General features: G+C 42.1%; 1 non-coding gene across 1 annotated transcript; it reads right to left on the reverse strand.

Annotated features, from left to right (window-relative positions):
- Positions 1–423: 423 nt before the first annotated feature.
- Positions 424–498, reverse strand: Trnas-cga (transfer RNA serine (anticodon CGA)). Its single transcript has one exon. It is a non-coding gene; the product is annotated as a tRNA-Ser (tRNA).
- Positions 499–18,453: the final 17,955 nt, after the last annotated feature.

The following is an 18,453-nucleotide window of genomic DNA, read 5'->3' on the forward strand; positions in this document are numbered from 1 at the left end:
GACGCCACACTCTCATGCGTGGTAACGCAAGTTCTCAGCTAGCACGACGCGTAGACTTGCGGGGGCTCCGCTCAAATGCTCGTCGGATTTGTTGCACGGTTTGTCCAGGAACGTGTGGCCGGCCAGGACTTTTGCCTTTACAGAGGCACTCTGTTTCTTCAAACTGTTTATACCACTTTGGTGATGGTCGTTTAGCACGCCCGCTTAACTGCGATCATTGATTGAGTACGACTAAGTTCAATAACACAATACGCCTTCTGTTGCGCGGACGCCGTACTTCGCGAGACGGGCTGCACGCTCCAGGTCAGCGCTCGTAGCGACATCTAGCGGATTTTTTTTCTGAAACTCTAGACCATGTCGATTAAATCTAGCGCAGTTTCAGTTACCTAGTGACATTTGAAACTTCCTGGCAGATTAAAACTGTGTGCCGGACCGAGACTCGAACTCGGGACCTTTGCCTTTCGCGGGCAAGTGCTCTACCAACTGAGCTACCCAGGCACGACTCACGCCCCGTCCTCACAGCTTTACTTCTGCCAGTACCTCGTCTCCTAGTGACATTTTTCTCAATATTATTACAAGTTAAAATTCGGGTCATTCTTTTTTTGGACACCCTGTATTATTCTTGAAATAACAACGTTTACAGACCTGATGTACAGCGTTTATTTCCCGAAGAAGAAAAAGAAGTAACCTAAAAACGACCAAGAGCTTACATTTTTAATTATAACGGAAATTTCCGAATAAAAAATAGTGTATCTTTGGTAAGAGTATGCGTAGCATTGTGTTTAATGCGTTACAAGTTCATGGAACTTGTTTCCATCACATTGATTTTTATTGAATGACGTAGTCCTTCTGAGCAGTTGCCTCTTCCAGCCTTGCACTTAGGAGGAAATCGCAAATCTCTGAAAGACCGCTACGTGCATCAGATTAAGGCAAAGTCCACAGAAAGCCGCTTCGCAGAGCACAGAGCTACGTTCGCATACTAATGCTCAGCAGGCGGACCCAACAGGATGTGTGATATTATATTTACATGAGGAGCTCAGACAGCGGTTTGTTTTAAGTTATTTTTTCGCGCCATGTCCTGCTGCTCATTGTAGCATCACTTAATAGGCAACAGCCGTGGTAGGTCCACACACAACGTGCGACTAAACGGTTCGGTGAACGTTCCGACATCTAAATGGTAGCGTGTGTTAAAAATGTGTGCAGGAACGTGGGCATGCACAGCTTTGTCGAAAAGTGGCACATAGTTTCCGTAAACAAAAACTCAGATGGAAACGCAAGCGGTCGGGTACTGCGCAGAACCGTTGTGGAGGCAACGTGCTTCAAATTCATTTGGGATGGAAACGAAGCTGCTGAAGGCTGAAGTAGTGCCCTCTTCATGTTGAGTGTTCGATCTTCCTAACGTGCCTCGTTAATTGGCAAGTTTCTTCAAAGCGGCAAGTCCATAAACTTGAGATAGATAAATCGATGTCTCCCATCGATACCCTACTAATTATTTAGCATTTCGATTCGTCAAGTATGGAGATGTAGGTCTATAGAGTCTCTTGAGGTTTTGAGGATGATTTTGGTAGTACAGGCAACGAATAAATTAAAAGATTAACTTTGAATCCTCTGTGTGTAGTTTAGGGCTATTCGGACAGTAAGTTCCGATCGTTCGCGAAATGGAAACCAATGCGAAAATCCGATGAATCTTTGCACAGATGTGCTGGACAGTGTCTCTAATACGCCCGACGATTTCAGTTTAGAGTGCAGAGTAAGCATGCATAGGAAACAGCGTCTCCCACCAAGTACGAGGGCCTGGCGTGAGATTTCGCAACTGCCAGGCGGTTCCTTCTTCATGACAGTTCTCGATCGCACTCTGCAGTGACAATGAAGATGTTCCTTCGACGTTTTCGATGGGAAGTGTTTGATCAGCTAGAATACAGCCCGTGACTGCCCCTGAGCTTCATTCTGCTCATATGAACCTCTGTCTTTGAAGATAATATTTTGGCACAGCCAACGAGCTGTAGACCAGTGTAAGGTGCCGTCGGAAAGAACAGGTGGCTTCTATGACGAGAGTGTTGGAAAGTTGGTACAACGCTACGATGATTGTCTAAGTGGTACTGGCGGCTGTGTAGAGAAGAAGCTGGATGATGTAGCTAGCTGCTGCAAATAAAACAATTTTGAAACTTCCTGGCAGATTAAAACTGTGTGCCCGACCGAGACTCGAACTCGGGACCTTTGCCTTTCGCGGGCAAGCGCTCTACCAACTGAGCTACCGAAGCACGACTCACGCCCGGTACTCACAGCTTTACTTCTGCCAGTATCTCGTCTCCTACCTTCCAAACTTTACAGAAGCTCTCCTGCGAACCTTGCAGAACTAGCTCTCCTGAAACAAAGGATAGTGCGGAGACATGCCTTAGCCACAGCCTGGGGGATGTTTCCAGATTTTCACTCTGCAGCGGAGTGTGCGCTCATATGAAACTTCCTGGCAGATTAAAACTGTGTGCCCGACCGAGACTCGAACTCGGCTAAGCCATGTCTCCGCAATATCCTTTCTTTCAGGAGTGCTAGTTCTGCAAGGTTCGCAGGAGAGCTTCTGTAAAGTTTGGAAGGTAGGAGTAGAGATACTGGCAGAAGTAAAGCTGTGAGTACCGGGCGTGAGACGTGCTTCGGTAGCTCAGTTGGTAGAGCACTTGCCCGCGAAAGGCAAAGGTCCCGAGTTCGAGTCTCGGTCGGGCACGCAGTTTTAATCTGCCAGGAAGTTTCATATCAGCGCACACTCCGCTGCAGAGTGAAAATCTCATTCTGAAAACAATTTTGATTTTCACTATAGTTTCCATTTCGCGACCGATCGGAACTTTCTTTCCGAATAGCCTTCATGTATATCTAGTGCTCTTACTGCCACAATTGCGTTTTAATACAAGGTCGAGTGACAGTGGCAACAGCAACATAAATCGATGTAAATAAGACGTATCATTCGCAACTCTAGCTACAGGAACGAGGAAGTAACTGTATTACGGCTGTCAGAGAAGTAGCCACTATGTAGCCTCATAGCTAAACGAAAACACTAACTACCAGATCATGTAAAGTCGTGACTGTACTATAAAATAAAGAACTGTGACTTTCTACTAGATTTACGTCGTATCAGATGTAAGGAACTGTGTTCAGTTTCCACATATCTACAGCAACGATATACTGAACATACGTTGCTCGTTAAGTAATACAAAACCAGGACATACTAAAAGAGAAGGCGACCCGCATCCGTGTCCGAGGCCGCTAAGGCACGTTTTTGTAGTGGCAGTCGACCCGGGGGTAAGCTTGTTCGAATTCTGGTGGTGTAAAAAAATCATCGCTTTCAATAGTTGTCCGGTAAGATGGCGTAAAGCACCTGATCACCGAGATTTCACGAATCCTCTGGTTTAAGTACCAACCTCTCCGCAGTCTGTGGCGAACTGCCTGAGTTGTTGGAACATGTTCCACTCAAAGTGCAACAGCGAATCTGGTACCAGCACGATGGAGCACCTGCGCACCTCGAACCTGCACTGTGAATGCGTTCGGATGAAATCTTTGGTAAGAAACAGACAGAGCGGGGTGCATCGTTGTCTTGGCCTGCACGTTCCTCCGCCTTTACAGCCATTGATGTTTTTGTTCTGGGGGCACCTGAAATCTGTTGTCTATGGAACACCCAATGAGACTGATGAAGCGCTGAAAGCGCTAATTATAGCAGCCCACGATGCAAATACCACTTTGGCAGGAGTGTTTTAAAGAGTGCGACACACACACACACACACACACCGATGCGCGTACGCACACACTCACAGTACATACATGTAGCATGATAAATATTTTAAGGGTGCATGTTGAAAATAAACAAACAAAAAAATTAATAGAGAAAGAAATTAATGTAAGGTCGCAATTGAAAGCAGTGCAATATTTTAAAATGCAGGAAATTACTTACGGTGTAATGATAAAAAAATTGTAAATCCGTAATATCAAATAATGAAGCAAAGTTATACTGAAACCTGAGATCTAGATGCCAGTTACAATCAGGTTGGTGAGTGGTTTTAATTATAAATCAATAAATAGATGGATAAAAGCTAAGTGGTACATTTGAGCGATTAAGGATGGTTACAAAGATCGAACGTCATAAACATTATCATGCTACCTTAAGCCAATGTAAATGCTATAAAATACGTTATAAGACAATAATACATACATGTCAAAATACAAGTTAACTGATGGACACCAAGCATTAATTTTATTTCTTTTATAGCACGCTTCTGAGACGCCAATCATATTTTAAAATCAACATGTAGAAGACGTAGACATATATGAAGGGCTTATTTCAATTGTGGTACAAGTCCATTTTTGTTCATTCTGAGATACAGAGTCCTAATGTTAAATGAGCGCTGAAAAATCTGCAGTTGAGATACCAGAAATATTCAAATATATATACCGGAATATTTCTGGTATATCAATTCCATTTTTGTCCGTTCTGAGATACAGAGTCCCGAAGTTAAATGAACGTTGAAAAATTTGCAGTTGAGATACCAAAAATATTCAAGTATATATACTGGAATATTTACCAGAAATATTCAAATATATATACTAGAATATTTCTGGTATCTCAACTGCAGATTTTTCAGCGCTCATTTAACATTAGGACTCTGTATCTCAGAATGAACAAAAAAGGACTTGTACCACTATTGAAATCAGCCTTTCATATATCGGGTTGGTAGAGTGGGTCATAACAAACATATTTCACTTAGCAACCTATGTCCGCATTTGTAGCGCGCGGCCCTAAGCGTCGTTGAACAGCGTGCGTACCGCCGATAGGGTCGGCACACAATACGCCATCCGAGCATCCATGGCAGCAGGTCTGCAGGGCTACGATTTCTAAGTGTTTGTGCCATCAAGGTAAAAGAGACGTCGGGTTGGAGTTTTACGACCTTTACTTGCAAGCGATGTGGTCGACATAGTTGTGGATATTCCAGGCGGGACAACACTACCGGTTTTTCGCCTTTTACTGCGTCGTGAACGCGTTGCTTTTGGATGTACCAATGCCTCTTTGATAGGTGTTGCATACAGGGCAGCACCCGCGCACCCTCTGGAGTCCGGTTCGCCCTGCGTCAGTTTGTAATCAAACGAGGACACTCTTCCGCCTGTTATTGTGTGGAATGGACAGGAAACAGAGAGCTATTCTTGGGAGAGAAGGGCAGATATGCAGACTGGTTAGGGGGCGGCGGATGGAAATGCTCACGCTGTACGTTCGGCGGTTTCCGTATCGTCGAGTGCCAAATCCACACACATTTACTTCCATCCACACGTTCCTACGAGAGACAGGTTCACCTGAGGTGCGTTTTCAAAATGGTTCAAATGGCTCTGAGCACTATGGGACTCAACTGCCGTGGTCATAAGTCCCCTAGAACTTAGAACCAGTTAAACTGAAAGGGTACAGTACCGCCCAACATTGAGAATAGGTACGAAATTCTTGTCAGAACAACACATTTTTTGTGTAAAAGTAACTCAATAATTTCAATTAATACAGCGAAGCCGGATACCAGTGTGGGAAAGAATGACAAGTTATTTATTTAATTGATCACATGTGCACTTCCGCAAAATAAATCCCTACATCCCGTTTGGTGAGATCTGTGTGGTGTAAATGAATGAATGTATGGTCGTCTGCTAACCACAGATAGTGAATCGATATGAGCATCTTTGAGTCGATCCTTTGGGTACCTTTGGTGAGACCAAAGAGATGGAAGTTACCAGAGCTTTTGAGCGTTTGAAATGGGGCTGACCAATAAGGTAGCAAGGTGCTTCTCCCACTTCGAGAGAGGTGCGAGAGAACGAAAAGACGGCCATGTTTCAGACTCGGCACTCTGGCGCTGAACCTTCTGCTGTGAAGACCTGTTTTTTGTTGTGCTCCGTAATGAAAGCGTGGAGGCATGGTATGGATGTGGAATACTTAAGAGTAGTTAGAACTAATCATTTCTCTTTCCTAGGATCTTTTGTGGGGAAAATTACAAAGTGAGGCAGGTAATTTTAAAGGGATTATAGTAAACCAACGGTCACAAAGGGACCACGTGTAGTTATAAGTTGAGATACTAGCGTGGGTACAATAAGCTGAAATATTTAAGAATTAATATCGTGTGTACCATAAGCTGAAATATTTGAGAATTAATAGCGTGTGTACAATAAGCTGATATATTTAAGAATTGCGTGTGTATCATAAATTGAAGTATTTAAGAAATATCATTCCGTGTGACGCTGAATTTAAACTCTGAGAGAAAATCAAGGTGAGTCGGCCATTTTTCCAGCAACGCCACTTGGCTTGCATTGCACAGGAAGACGAGCGTTTATCTCCAGAGTTCACAGTAGGAAACTGGAATTACAAATTGGGGCAGTGTCGAGTGAAACTGGGTTAAATATTGATTGAAGTGGGAAAGCGGAAAATGATGAAGTTGTAACGGTTTTTGTGTATTATTTCAGATTGTTGTATTGGGTATGTCTTGTAATTTGAATATGTGTGTTTTGCATGGGAGTAGCAAGGTAGTTTCGGAAGATTTTGTGGGTATGCCTGTTCCTTCTGCATCGCTCGATCTGGAGGAATGTTTCTGGAGAATGATTGTGAGAGGCGAAGTGTGAGGTATAATAAAAGATCCACCATCCGATCCAGGGAGTGCACAGTTGCGGTAAATAGATTACGAGACCGTAGTATGGAAATTCTCTTATGATATTGTCGTAGGTTGTAGAATTTGTGTGCTAATGAATAAATCAAATAGTGAAAAGAAAGAGATTAGTGGCCTATTTCATTAAATTGTATGTTATCATAATGTCCCGAATTTGTAGAAAAGCCGTTAAATCAAAGACAAAAAGTAAGTGTGGTATTGCCAGTGCGTAGTGTGCAGACAGAGTTCTATAGTCAGATGCGTGTTTCCGTTGCGTATTATTCATGCAGGAGGATAATTTATAACAAAATCGTAAGATACGAGAATTCATGTTGCTAATCCACTCGCTTGGCAAACCACCCATCTTGCAGGCCTGACTGCTTGATGCCACAGTATGAGAAAGGCAAGTGGGTGCCTCTCATAATTTCGACCCTACCAGGATTATTTAAATTGTTAGGATAATTGTTGCCAGGATTATTTATTGGTTAGGATATTTTGTTGCCAAGATTCCGTTTTTGTCACGATAATTTTGTTGCCAGGATCATTTTTGTTAGGATATTTTGTTGTTAGGGTTTGCTGTTAAATTTTTTTTTTTTGATGGAATATATTGTGATAGCGCTAAGAAGTAAAGTTTTTTTCTGTTTGCAATTTCTTTCTGGATTGGTGAGGATCTTTTATTTTATTTTATGTAATTAATTGCGGTATCGCACAAGGCTAGAAGATCGTTTTATAATTTTTTTGCGTAATGTCCGTAGTAACTAGGTCGCAGGCTAAAAGTATAGTCACCATGGAGAATAACGATTCTGGCGTGAACGTAGCAGTGCAGCGGGAAGTAGCTGTAGATGAGTTAATGAGAGGGGACGGCAGGCACTCCGAGGAGGCTGTATTGTTCAGTGGACCGCTGCAAGGGGAGCCTTTGTGCAGGGGGCTTTGTTCACTATCGGGGGCCTTTCCGAACGACGCGGGCGAGCAGGGACTCGGTCAGGTAGAGAGTGAAAGTGCAGCTACCCTTAGCGAAGCTACGGTTTCACAGGCGAACGAGGTGAGCGCGTCGAAAGTTGCAAATGACGATATGATGCTACAGTTGTTACAGAGTTTGGTGAGAGATAATAAGGAGAGAGATAGGGAGAATAAAGAAAGATTGGAAGCAATGAGTAGGGAGACTAAGAAAGGATTGGAAGCAAATAACGAAAGATTAGAAGCAATCAATAGAGATAATAAGGAGAGAGATAGGGAGACTAAGGAGAGATTGGAAACAATGGATAGGGGAAATAAAGAGGCAATGAGGAAGCTACACACAGTTATCGATGAGCGTCTGCCCGTAGTTAATAATCGGTTAGGTGGGGGGGAGAAGAATCTGGATGCGGTGAAGCAAGTATGTGACGCCGAGAAAGAAAAAGCCAGTAATTTGGAGGTACGAATAATGACAATAGAGAGTGATACTACTGAACGTAGGGACGTGTTGCCGGATGAGCGAATCGAAGAGGTAGTGGTCAAAATGAATACGATTAGTGCAGATGCAGAAAAGATCAGTACAAGAGGCGAGACAGGTTCTGACAGTACGCAGCGAGAGGTTTATGCCGACCAGGAGGAGATACAACTGCCATTACAGTTTAAAGAGGCACAATTAGATATAAGTAGGAAACATAGTGAGCTAGCACAGTTGCAATTAGCGTGCAGTAGCGAAGGTGACACACCACCAGGTAGATTGCGGAGGGAGAGTGAGATAAACTCAGAAAGCGAAAATAGGCAGAAAGAGAAAGGCGAATTCACAGAGTCAGAAGAACGGTTGTGTCAGATAAAACAGGTGGCAGACTCAACTGGGTATAGTCCAAGGCTGTCTCAATTTCAGGACTCATTACCTTCATTGAGGGGATTGCTCCGCAAAACGAAGTTTGTGTATAACTATTTGAGGGACGAGGCTAGAGCGAAAATGCAGGAAGACCTTAAAGACTGTAGTAGCTATTTAAATGAATTCTGGTCGAAAAGTAAGGAGGACCAGGTTACGCAAAGCATATTGATGATGCCAAATCGTAACGAATGTGGTATAAGGGATTCAGTGTCATGCTATCAGGAGATGTTCAGACGAAACAGGTACTTGGATGTGACATACGAACCAGCGGAGTTCATTAGGATCCATATAACGAAGTTGCCAGTGAAATTGCGCAGAGGTATAGTGATGGCAGGCAGAGGCTTAGACGATTCCGCGTCATTTCAACACTTGGGTAATGAGAGCGATATCGTGAACGGAGACAGGTCAGATAGTGTCGAGGGTAGAAACTATCTGAATGACAGGAGAGCATGGAATCCGGGTATTTCTTTCATGTCGTAATAGATTGAAGAATAGGAGAAACTAATCCAACATATCAGCCCTTAATATCTTGCTCTAAAACACATGCAGCTGGCACGGAAAATTGTCTATGTAGCAGACAAACTCAACTAATATGTAGGAATGCAAATACCATACTTCTGATCAGAGAATAAAACGGCAGTAATGGAATCTGTTAGGCTGGGATCTCAGTAAAATTTGCAACTTTTTATTTCGAAAACAAGTAATGTAAGAGGTAAACATTGTGATCGAAGTTTTTTAAATTAGATGCCATCTGATCTATAGTATGTCATTGTCGTGGTGACAGCTATAATGAAGTGTTGTGTATGGTTGTTCGGAATCTGGTGTTAGTGAAAGAGGCCACTAGCACCAAAGTTACTAACACTTGGGCTGCCCAATTCTCCCAGCTTGTATATTCTCTGCACACATTTAATTTTCGTGTAAGCACGTATTCTTAACTAGCGAATTCTTTATTGTGTATAGTGGACCATTCAGAGTGAGGCGGATTGTACATGAAAATGCTGTACTGATTGAGACGATCAAAGGAAAACAATCTCGAGGGCTTCATCACATTTCTAACATCAAATTATGGAAAAGTTAAGGATAGATCTAAAGTAGGCAATTTATGGTAGATAGTCAGTGTATTTATTTGTGGTGTGTAACGTTGTGCAGGGTCAAATCGAACATAAGAATTTTCAGGCGGGATGTCAGGAAGTATGACGGAATAGACTGGTCAAATGAGTCATGAACAGGAGTCGACAGAGTGGTGTATGTACGTGTTTTTTTTGTCGTATGAATAAGGATCAAGCAGAAACGACGTGATGATTAATGAGTGAATAAAGATGGTAGATAGAGAAGCGACGTGATAAATAGTAGTGGATAAAGGTGAATTTTTGAGGAGAGAATCGACGTGAAGCAGTGTGAATGATGAAGGGAGATTCGACGTGATGAAGCAGCGGTAAAATAAAGGTGAGTAGAATTGAATAATGTGGAGATGTCTTAGATGTATGTTACAGAGAGGCCTGTGTATGCTGCAATAGAGATTGATGCCAATGGCGAAGGAAGACCAGGAAATGATGGAGTAATGGACGGACGGAGAGCCGAAATACGAATGAAGAGATGAGGACAACTGCACAATGTGAAAGGACGTAAAGGGAGTATGAGACCCAGATGGTGAACGTTGTGGAATACTGACGAAAGATGTAATGTAGGTGTAGATCTAATTCTTAGCATAACAATTGCGATTTGAGAAAAATATTTTTTGTTGTTGTTGAAGCCTCGTACCAGTATAACTAATCAAAACGGTACCAAGAATGTGTACAGCTATTTTTTGCAGGATGAATAATTTGTGTATTTTTTGTTCTTAGATGAAATGTCGCAATTCTAGGTTGATATTAGCATAAAGTGAATGCAGAGGTAAGCCGATGGAGAGAGGTGCCAGAGTGAAAGGACGAATTCGGAGACTGGAAAGCTATCTCCGAAACAGCTTCATGTGTTATGTGGTTGAGTATAAGGGAGCAAAGGTATGGTATGTTGTAGTGAGTGTGGTGGTGTTAAGGTTAACTGACTTCTAAACCTATTCTGTTAGTGTGTTAATGGAATGAATGAGAGGGAAAATGTGATGTCTGGTGAGTGAGAGTCGTAGAGTAGTGTGATCAATGCGCACACTCCTGAAAAGGGGATGCTACCGATCCATAACTAAAAGATTATTGTGTTTTATTGTTTGTTGGGATGAACCTTGATGTGAGGTCAGGATCTGTCATACGTGTCCTAGAAACGTTGTTATATATAATGAAATGTAAAGTATGTGAAGAGATACGAATTTTCAGTCTGTCACAAGCACAGAGGTGCATTATATGTTGTAGATTTAAAGTCACCAGTTTCTAAAATGTTTATTGTGTTAGGATGTTAAAGTAGTTTACTATTTAATAACATGTGGTAGGTAATTGAGAGTTGTGTAGATTATTTTCTCATTTTTTGTTAGAACACTTTCAAGGGATTTTAATTTCAGCGTGTCATAAGCACAAAAGGTTCGTGGTATATTGTAGCGTGAGAATCAACAGTTTCTAATATTTTTCACTGTGATAGGATGTTAGAGTAGTTTACTATTTTGTATTGTAATTATGAGTTGTATAGATTGTTTCTTATTCATTTTGTTCTTTATTTTACACCTTCATGTTTTGTATGAGGGACGACAGGTACAAAGAATAGCACGAGTGTGGGCTATCTATAGAAAAAGGATAGATAAATGTATGTTGTCTGTGTAGAAAACTAGGGTGTATAATTTTATGTTCTTTTTAGAACAAAGATTCTTTTGTTACCAATGTAGCTAATAGATAATACATGTAATCAATGAGTATTTAAATGCTGTATATCCTTTTGTCTGTAATGTTGCGAGATGCACGGAAGATCTGGCTAATTGGGTGTCGTAACGCCCATACCGCTAACGGGCCGAGCTGACGTCACCACGACGACAGGCGACGCAGCCGCGGCACTCCCCACTCCATTGTCGGGACGAGGTACACTCCACGCGCCCGCTACAGCAGGTCAACGGCCTGGGGCGACACGCACGTATCACTGGCCATTCATGAGTTCCGCCACCCTTACGACTGGGGAAGGTATCCCGCGGAGGCAACAGCGGGTGGTTTCTTCTGCTCAACGGCGCGCGCAGCGACGCTACTGCTGAATGGACGAGGCGCGACAGAGCCCGGCGAGCATTTTTTACCTGCAGCTATTAACTTGTACTGGACTGTGGAGCCGTGAAACAAGATGACTGCGACTTTCCATAAGGTGGAAAGTGAAGGACTGGTGTTTCCACATTGTGAGAGGTGGAAAAGATGTTGTCCTTAGCAGACAGGACGATTGTTTTGTTTTGTCTTGACCACTGAATGGTGGGATCCATAAACTTTTGGCAGTGACTTGTTAAGTGTGCTTTGTGAATTGCATGTGGGACACTTGGTATACTTAGAGGACAGTTGTCGTTTGGTGAACAATTAGAGTGGGACATTGACATTTGCGTCTGTAGTAGGAGACATTTCTTGGATTGGCGCGGGAATAAGTGCTGTTTGTTGAAACTTACGACTTTTAATTACACCATGAACTGAAAGGACAGAACCGTGGGTAATAGTAGTTGTAGGGCCATTTTTTTGGACGAACAGATTCGTGTGGATGGTACTCTGAGAGTGACTATGACATTTGTGTTTAATGAGAGATACGGTTTACTGTTCAGTGCGTGTTCAAAATGCCGAATTGAGTGACTCAAAGACTTTCGTCCGGGTAACCATGGGAGAGCTTTGACACCGAGACAGTGGTTCTAGGAAAACTATCAGCAACTTTTTGACCCCAAGAAAATCACAGAATGAAATGTTTCCGTGTGACTCGCAAGATAGGGAATAATGTATTTGTAATTGTGTAAATGTTTTTTTATATGTTTCATTCCTGAAGGGACAGCAAGCGTAATTGTATTTTATTAATATTTGTGTTTAGAATAGTTAGTGTTAGTTTTTTGGTTTGTTCTGGGTTATCAAGTTCACGTAGCATGTGTATTAGAATATTTGGTACAATGATGCTTTAACTATTAGCCAGTGGCGTAATACTAACGTAGCGGCCCTTGTAGCATTTATCAGTAAGGTTGTCACAGGGGAGAAGAATTTGCATTGCACAACAAATATCGGAATTAACTGATGTATTTTGATGTCGTGCATAGTAATAATCTTGTTGGTGTTTTGACTGAAGCCACTTATTTCTATTATCACAGTGGTGATATTTCACATTAAAGTGTAACGAAGGCTAGTCGAAATGCAAGTTCTTGTCGTCTATATGTGTGACAACAGAGAAATGAACAGTAGAGTAAGATAAGAGAGCTACTGGTGGATTCAAGCACTTATTGATAAACTATTTATTGCGAGTATTGATCAAAGTTGATGGACTGACTAGCTCAGCAGCAGGTATTTGCACTGATGGATATAGGATAAGGTTAAACTCACTGTCGAGTAGCTGTGGCAATTGTTTAGGTGATGATAGTTAATGAGGTGTGACATGATGTCTTAGACGAACTATATTACGTAACCAGTATGTAACTTGTGGAATATTTTATTGTTTTTCTTCTCAGTTTTTATTTCTCTGTAGGTTTGAGGTATATTTTAGAGTAATGGTATGGAGCCTGACATTCTACGTGTAACTAGTGTACGAATTTTTTTTCTTTTGTTGATTTTGTTTTGTATTTAGACTTTGCTATGTAAGGGTTTTTACAGCGCAATTTATGAATGTCAGATTACTTGCTCTGTGTTTGGACGGTGAGCCATTTAAAATTTCATGAGTAACGAAGATCCCAGTAACTAAAGCAAATTTTTATCTCAATATTATTTTTTCATTTCTATGATGTGATGTTTTATTTGTCATGTGGATTGTTATATATTTGTATGTGTACGTTACTCCGGATTGTGGAGAGTACAATATAATTTGGTCGTCTATTTGAGGTCACCAGGGGCTAAGGTCTCCTCCTGGTTATTTTGATGAATTGCTACGTTTGTTTTAATACAGTTTTCTTAAAAAAAAAATGTTCGGAACTACCCTCGCATTGCAAGGATAGTACCGTGCCATTTTTTTCTGCATGGGTAGCCGGTGATGAAAGGGTACAGTACCGCCCAACATTGAGAATAGGTACGAAATTCTTGTCAGAACAACACATTTTTTGTGTAAAAGTAACTCAATAATTTCAATTAATACAGCGAAGCCGGATACCAGTGTGGGAAAGAATGACAAGTTATTTATTTAATTGATCACATGTGCACTTCCGCAAAATAAATCCCTACATCCCGTTTGGTGAGATCTGTGTGGTGTAAATGAATGAATGTATGGTCGTCTGCTAACCACAGATAGTGAATCGATATGAGCATCTTTGAGTCGATCCTTTGGGTACCTTTGGTGAGACCAAAGAGATGGAAGTTACCAGAGCTTTTGAGCGTTTGAAATGGGGCTGACCAATAAGGTAGCAAGGTGCTTCTCCCACTTCGAGAGAGGTGCGAGAGAACGAAAAGACGGCCATGTTTCAGACTCGGCACTCTGGCGCTGAACCTTCTGCTGTGAAGACCTGTTTTTTGTTGTGCTCCGTAATGAAAGCGTGGAGGCATGGTATGGATGTGGAATACTTAAGAGTAGTTAGAACTAATCATTTCTCTTTCCTAGGATCTTTTGTGGGGAAAATTACAAAGTGAGGCAGGTAATTTTAAAGGGATTATAGTAAACCAACGGTCACAAAGGGACCACGTGTAGTTATAAGTTGAGATACTAGCGTGGGTACAATAAGCTGAAATATTTAAGAATTAATATCGTGTGTACCATAAGCTGAAATATTTGAGAATTAATAGCGTGTGTACAATAAGCTGATATATTTAAGAATTGCGTGTGTATCATAAATTGAAGTATTTAAGAAATATCATTCCGTGTGACGCTGAATTTAAACTCTGAGAGAAAATCAAGGTGAGTCGGCCATTTTTCCAGCAACGCCACTTGGCTTGCATTGCACAGGAAGACGAGCGTTTATCTCCAGAGTTCACAGTAGGAAACTGGAATTACAAATTGGGGCAGTGTCGAGTGAAACTGGGTTAAATATTGATTGAAGTGGGAAAGCGGAAAATGATGAAGTTGTAACGGTTTTTGTGTATTATTTCAGATTGTTGTATTGGGTATGTCTTGTAATTTGAATATGTGTGTTTTGCATGGGAGTAGCAAGGTAGTTTCGGAAGATTTTGTGGGTATGCCTGTTCCTTCTGCATCGCTCGATCTGGAGGAATGTTTCTGGAGAATGATTGTGAGAGGCGAAGTGTGAGGTATAATAAAAGATCCACCATCCGATCCAGGGAGTGCACAGTTGCGGTAAATAGATTACGAGACCGTAGTATGGAAATTCTCTTATGATATTGTCGTAGGTTGTAGAATTTGTGTGCTAATGAATAAATCAAATAGTGAAAAGAAAGAGATTAGTGGCCTATTTCATTAAATTGTATGTTATCATAATGTCCCGAATTTGTAGAAAAGCCGTTAAATCAAAGACAAAAAGTAAGTGTGGTATTGCCAGTGCGTAGTGTGCAGACAGAGTTCTATAGTCAGATGCGTGTTTCCGTTGCGTATTATTCATGCAGGAGGATAATTTATAACAAAATCGTAAGATACGAGAATTCATGTTGCTAATCCACTCGCTTGGCAAACCACCCATCTTGCAGGCCTGACTGCTTGATGCCACAGTATGAGAAAGGCAAGTGGGTGCCTCTCAAAACCTAACCTAAGGACAGCACACAACACCCAGCCATCACGAGGCAGAGAAAATCCCTGACCCCGCCGGGAATCGAACCCGGGAACCCGGGCGTGGGAAGCGAGAACGCTACCGCACGACCACGACATGCGGGCAGGTGCGTTTTCCACTGGCACGTTCTCTTAATGGGCCATGTGCATTTAAGGCATCATTCTAAACCTGGTGTATTCACTTTATGTTACAGGCACGAAGACCTGACGAACGTGGTGGTCAACGCACAGTGCATACACCAGGGCTTGAAGAGTAAATGTCAGCACTGCAGGAAAACACGTCCTCGACAAGCTCGCGGCGTGTTGCGCTCGAAATTTGCGTAAGCCAGTCCATAATTTGGTGTGAGTGGCATGAAGATGATTTACACCAATACCGTTTTCAGAAGGCCCACGCCCTTAACCCAGACAATTTTCCACGTCGAGTTGAAATCCATCAGTGATTTTTTAGCGAAGGTGTGCCATTCAACCGTACTTTCCAAACGGTGCACTTTTTACGGATGAGGCATCCCTTACACGAGAGGGTATGTTCAACAACTACAATCAACACATGTGGACACGGAAAAATCCACACGCTGCCTTTGTTCGACATCACCGAAACCAGTTTTGCAGCCAATATTTGAGCCGGTTTGGTAGGTTATAATCTGGCCGGTCCATACTGTTCCCCCGGCCACTGAACTCAAAGAGATAGTGAAGCTTTTTACAAGAAAGTCTGCCTGATTTGTTGGAACATGTTCCACTCAAAGTGCAACAGCGAATCTGGTACCAGCACGATGGAGCACCTGCGCACCTCGAACCTGCACTGTGAATGCGTTCGGATGAAATCTTTGGTAAGAAACAGACAGAGCGGGGTGCATCGTTGTCTTGGCCTGCACGTTCCTCCGCCTTTACAGCCATTGATGTTTTTGTTCTGGGGGCACCTGAAATCTGTTGTCTATGGAACACCCACGATGCAAATACCACTTTGGCAGGAGTGTTTTAAAGAGTGCGACAGCCGTTCAGAGTCGTTGCACGACTTGGACGTAATTTCGAGCACTTTTTGTAACTGTTTTCAAATAAAGGTAAGAAAATTTCACCCCTACTTCTCATTTACCTTGATGCCACAAATACATTGAAATCGTTGCCCTGCGGACCTGCTACCGTGACGGCTCGGATGCCATGTTGTGTGCCTACCCTCTCGGCGGTGCTCGACACCATTCAACGACGCTTAGCATCGTACGCTAATGGGTTGCTATGTGAAATATGCTTGTTATGACCCACTCTACCATCCCTCTCATTTTCTTCATTCATTTCAGACGTACCCTATATAACCCAAAGGAAACTTAGGGTCTAGGTGTTAGATGCACAAAGACGTAACGAGTAAGACACCTCATAGTTTTAGTGTTTCATAAAAAAGAACTTCAGCTGAAGTAGCATAAAAATTTAACCTAAGGTCTAGATATTAAGTGTGTCTACATCATATGTGGCCACTGCTATACGAAAATGACACACTGGATCCATGAGATGTTAATTACGATTGTAAGGAGCCTTCTGCCTATGTATGATAGGGAATAAGTAAGTTATAAGGTGATAGTATGTGTAAAGACACAAATTGACTGAAATATTTTAGAATACTAAGATCCGAAGACGTTAGACAGTAACGTAACGTAAGGTTCTCTGAATAACTTTGCCCGTTGTTTGAAAAGAGGTTTAGGCCCATCTACATTTTAGGGAACAATCTCTTCACAGATTATGTTTATCAAAGTCGTAGCGGATAACGCAATGAATTATTATAGGTCAGTCAGAGAAAACTACGTCCCGTTAGCTAAACTTGGCCGGCCGCGGTGGTCTAGCGGTTCTAGGCGCTCAGTCAGGAACCGCGCGACTGCTACGGTCGCAGGTTCGAATCCTGCCTCGGGCATGGATGTGTGTGATGTCCTTAGGTTGGTTAGGTTTAAGTAGTTCTAAGTTCTAGGGGACTTATGACCACAGATGTTGAGTCCCATAGTGCTCAGAGCCATTTGAACCATCAAGCTACACTTGTGCCAAGAACTACCTATTTTACTAGCATAATCGTCAACGTACTGGGAGATGAAGAAGCTTGCACAGGATAGAGTAGCATGGAGAGCTGCATCAAACCAGTCTCTGGACTGAAGACCACAACAACAACAAAAATCGTCAACGAAACAAATGTGACTATTTTCAGACGTATTGAAAAGGGATAAATTAAACGAGCACGGAAATAGCTTCAAATGATGAAATATTTATTTTGGCTAAGAATTCGCATGATAACAGTAGTCTTTTGTATTTAATAAATAGACAAAACATTCTTGATACATTTATATACACGAACCTATGGCCTCACGTTCGCCTTAATCTGACGAGTCTTGTGGGATGAGGAAATCTGGAGAGCACGTGGTCACTGCTCAGTTTCGAAACACAAACACTCATGTGCACTAAATCCACATGCCGAACAAAATGTTGATAGCATTTTTCTAATAAGTGTTGTATGCACCTCGTGGTTGGCATCGAGCAGGATTTTGGGTGGCTGCATACCTTTGCGTGAAGCACTTCGAATCAAATCCATTCATTCTTTGCCAAATGTACTCTCGATACAATTTTACTGATAATTTAAAAGTCCACCACAAATAAAACACTGTGGCACGCCGAAACTGTTAAGGCTTGGGCTACGATTTGAATCTAGGGACCGCGTGGTCGTGACTAACGGAAATCATGTCATTATGCCACTGATTAACTGAACCAAAATTGTAACCAGAACCTACAGGGTGTTTCAAAAATGACCGTTATATTTGAAACGGCAGTAAAAACTAAACGAGCAGCGATAGAAATACACCGTTTGTTGCAATATGCTTGGGACAACAGTACATTTTCAGGCGGACAAACTTTCGAAATTACAGTAGTTACAATTTTCAACAACAGATGGCGCTGCAAGTGATGTGAAAGATATAGAAGACAACGCAGTCTGTGGGTGCGCCATTCTGTACGTCGTCTTTCTGCTGTAAGCGTGTGCTGTTCACAACGTGCAAGTGTGCTGTGGACAACATGGTTTATTCCCTACAACAACGGATTTTTCTGGTGTTGGAATTCCACCGCCTAGAACACAGTGTTGTTGCAACAAGACGAAGTTTTCAACGGAGGTTTAATGTAACCAAAGGACCGAAAAGCGATACAATA

Source organism: Schistocerca nitens, chromosome 2, assembly GCF_023898315.1.
Source record: "Schistocerca nitens isolate TAMUIC-IGC-003100 chromosome 2, iqSchNite1.1, whole genome shotgun sequence".
Taxonomy (NCBI): Eukaryota; Metazoa; Arthropoda; class Insecta; order Orthoptera; family Acrididae; genus Schistocerca; species Schistocerca nitens.